The sequence below is a fragment of the Propithecus coquereli genome, unplaced genomic scaffold (assembly GCF_000956105.1).
Source record: "Propithecus coquereli isolate 6110/MARCELLA unplaced genomic scaffold, Pcoq_1.0 Scaffold85, whole genome shotgun sequence".
Classification (NCBI taxonomy): Eukaryota; Metazoa; Chordata; class Mammalia; order Primates; family Indriidae; genus Propithecus; species Propithecus coquereli.
The window spans coordinates 2,393,752-2,398,097 of record NW_012154729.1 but is presented as its reverse complement, the minus strand read 5'-3'; positions in this window follow the sequence as shown (position 1 = coordinate 2,398,097).

The window sequence follows — 4,346 nt, the reverse complement described above, 5'->3', positions numbered from 1 at the left end:
GTGCAAAAAGTATTTGGTTTTAAATTACATACTAAGCAGTAGTTAATACTTAAAGTTGTAAACTCTGAATGAATTGGGCATTATGATTTTGTTACTCTTGAAATGGTTAACTTTATCTTTGTGATTTTTTTGTTTGTTTTAGCTGAAACTTACCTCGTATAACTTGGTTAAGTAAAGTAGTGGGTGATTGAAATTTCAGAAGAATCAAGTAAAACATAAAAATTTTAAACTTATTCATTTGAGTTTCAGCTTTACAGTGATTGATCATAAAGCACTAAAAATGTAAGTTATTTTTAAATATCATCTGAAATTAAAAGATAATTTTTAAAAAGGAAGAAGCTGAAGATGTATATTTAGACCAGCACACGATTCAATTTGGATTAGCCCTGTTCTGGTATTTAGCTTTTAGATATTTTGTAGACATTTTCACTTACTTTGCAATTGCAACCAGAAACATTTGTAGGTCTGGTCCTGCAGGGTGAGTGGGAAACTAACTCCTAGATCAGAAATGTTTGCCTCTCTGAGTAAACGTGTTTCTTTGAGATGAGCCACAGAAGGGGCACGTTTTACTCAACTTTTCCACTATAAGGTAGTAGCAGTATACTTTCTTTGTTTTTAAACTTTGTTTCCCATATTGTTTTCAGTCTTTTGTTTATAATTTGAAATTGTGAGAAGCTCCATTTAATGTTTAAAATGTGGGGATATAAATCAGACTTAACATGTATGTAAAAATCAATTCTCTAAAAGTATGGTCCAAAATAGCAAAAGTAGTACCAGCTAAAACATGTAGTCATTTTTTTAAAAACATGTATTTGGTCTTTTGTCTGTGTCTATTTTATTCCACTAGAGTAAATGTGTCCTTAATGTAAGTGCAAAGCATTTCTTCCTGATTAAATTGTAGATGTAGACCTTACAGTATAATTAAATAATAAAGTAATTAACCTCTAGTTTTGTCGTTGTAATAAATGATTTTCAGATAACACAAACTATAAGATTTTTAGATAACATTCTTATGTGGTGGTATTTATGGGTTATTGCATTTTAGTTCTCATTTCAGTCTATTCATGTTTTACTTCTATCATTGTAATTAGGTCCTCATTTGTTCCTAGGAAAGCATGTGTAGCCATTGTACTCACGGAATGACATTAGGAAGCTCTCAGAGGCATCTGTCACTCTACGGTATAGTGACTACTGCTTGTCTGCCTCTATTTCCTTCGCCTCCCCACCACCTCCGGTTTTACTGTCTTTAGTACCTACCTGTGACACTTGTGATTGTTAGTCTTGCTTTGAGATTAAGGCAAAGTGTCACTGTGGGATGTTCATCATGGAGCTATGCTTACAAGATAAAAGTGCTGTTATGTCTCTGTCATTCATGTGTCCCCCCACCAAAGGTGATTTTATTTAAATTACTGATTCTCAGAGTAACATATATATCATCACTAATTAGAAAGCGAATAGCATCAAAGGCTTAAAACAACAATAAAGTTTATTGCGTGCTTACCATGTGCTAAGTACTGTTATGTACTTGATATGTATTGACTCACTGAATCCTCATGATAATCCTATAAAGTAGGCATTTTCTTATTCTCTCATTACAAATGAGGAAATTGATGCTCAGAGAAGTTAAGAAATTTGGTCAGGCTTGTACACAGCTGAGAAGTGATGGGTCTGAGTGCATATAATATGACAGAGGGGACCTAAAAGACCAATTCTCTATAAACATACTTTAGACCAGTTTTGTGTTCAGCCCTGCTCCTTCCACAACTTTGGTGGTACCTCTTAGGGGGTTCTTTAGAGTAAAGTAGCTCACTCCTAGTTGAAGCTCTCTGTAGCCATTTAGGTTTAAGCCTTCTTTAATTTTGCTCGTTCAATTTCTATTTCTTAATCTGTTTTCCATCTTCCAAAAAATGTTTTTGAATTATCTTTTGTCTCACTCCTCTTTGTCATTGTATTAAACACTTTTTATTTTGTTTGCCACTAATACAGTCTCAGTAGGAAGAGGCTATAAAACAAATGTGGTCAGTCTGTCACCTTGAATTGGCAGTCACTGGGAGCTTTTCAGAGTTCACATACCATCCTTTCCACCAAAGATTTGAGAAGGAAGGAGAGGAGCAGACATAAAGTGTTGAGTTTTAAGGGGGATCCATGTGATTCTGTTACATTCCCCCAATATGGAATCAGTAGTTGAACTGACAGTGACATTTATGCTATATTTACAGTGCTTTTAAATTGAAATTTATTGCTTACAGAAGTTTGCCACCTACTCCAATAGGTATTTATTTGATGCTTCCTCTGTACCAAATATAATGTTTGGTGGTGCATGGGTACAGTTATAGAAATTTCTTTGAACTTGTGTTGAGGCAGTCTTGGGGAAAGTAGTTTTTTAATAAAAGCATTTGGCCATTCCATTAACTACTAGCCATATTGCTTTATTCACAGTTTAAATATTGCCATTAATTATTCTTTATCATATTGTGAGAAATTAGTAACGACTTTGTAGTTAAAGGACCAAATATATGTCAAAGTTTATTTGGAATAAATCAAAGCTGATTTTGAAAATTCAATCCTGGCCAAATGCTTTTTATAATAGACCACTATTGATTTTATTGTCAGAGACAAATAAGTTATCTATTACCGTGTGGTAAATTACCTCAAAACTCAACAGCCTAAAATGTTGTAGTTTCTGTGGGTCATAAATCAGGGAGTAGATTAGCTGGGTGAGTCTGCTTTAAGATTTCATGACACTGCAGTTGAACTATCTGCCAGGCTGTGGTATCATTTGAAGGATCAGCTGGGGCAGAATCTGCCTCCAGGCTCACAAAGTAGTTGGCAGGCCTTAATTTTCCATACTGGCTATTGGCTAGAGACTTCACAGTTGCCTGAGTGCCTTCATGACATGGCAGCTGGATTCTCACAGATTAATCTACGGGAGAGCAAGTACACCCAAAATTGAAATTGCAAGTTTTTATATAACTTAATCTTGGAAGTGATAATATCACTTGAACCATATTCTGTTGGTCACACAGATCAATGCTGTTAAAGTGGAGCAGGGACTACACAAGGGTGTGAATACCAGGACATGGGGATCATTGGGGCTCATTTTGTAGCTTGGGTACCGCAACTACTCTCTAAATTTGAGGGGTTCTATAGCATTTGGGAACTATTAAGTATTGCCTTAAAATTCATACAGACAGTTCTTTGAAGTGTTCACTTTGATCTGTTCATTCAGAAGAATTGATTATATATGAATGAATAGCAATGAGACTGGAGAGAAATAGATTTTAGTTATCTTTCAGAGGTAAAGTCAACAGATTTGGTTAATTAGATGTGGACAGAGAGGGTTAAGTAAAAAATAAGCTAGAGAGTTTTTTGGTTGGCTTAGTGGAAGGTGGCGCCATTCACTGAAAGAGAATTCTAGTAGAAGACCAAATTTGGAGGAAAGATAGACTTTGGATTTGAACACATTGAATTTGATAATCCCTATGATAAATTGTTATGGCCTAACACAATGCAGGAATATGTGAGATTACCCACAGAGATTTGGAAGAGTGAGAAGGGGCTAGAGATGAATATCAGCATTTAAGAAGTAGGTAATGAAGGACGACCAGGAGAGTGAAGATGGTCAACAGTTTTACGTTGCTGAGTAAAATGTGGGCAGAGAAACAGTGGTCTAAATTTGCAATCAGGTGACCTTGGTGAGAATAATTTCACTGTTAAGACAGAGGCAGAAATGTAGACAGCTCTCAGAGAAAATAGCAGTAGCTTGAGAGTAGACAATATGTCAAGGAAGGGTTTTTGTTTCTAAAACGAGAAACCAAACAGCCAGCACACAGATGAAGAAACATTACCAGTCCCCCAAAGGCTCTCACCTCCCTTCTAGTTTCTGTCCTTACCCCTGCTTAACATAACACTGATTTTGTTTTTTTTAATTCTCATTCTTTTCTTATAATCTGTAGATCAGAATTGTCCTGTTTTTGTTGCTTGGTTGGTTGGTTTGTCTGTTCCTTTGTTTTTTAAAGAGACCATTCTGTCGCCCAGGCTGGCGTGTAATGTGGCACAATCATAGCTCACTGCAGCCTCAAGTTCCTAGGTTTTTGTTTTTGTAGCTTTATAAGTAAAATCATACATTGTATACATAGAACTATTTGTTTTTCACTTTTAGGACGGTAAATAAATTATATGAGATAATGCAACACTTTTATAAATCACTACTATAAAATAGGCTTTGTGTTACATCAGCGGTCCCCACCCTTTTTGGCACTAGGGACCAGTCTCATGGAAGACAATTTTTCCACAGACCAGGGATCGTGTGTTGTGTGGAGCAGGGTTGCGGAGCTCAGGTAGTG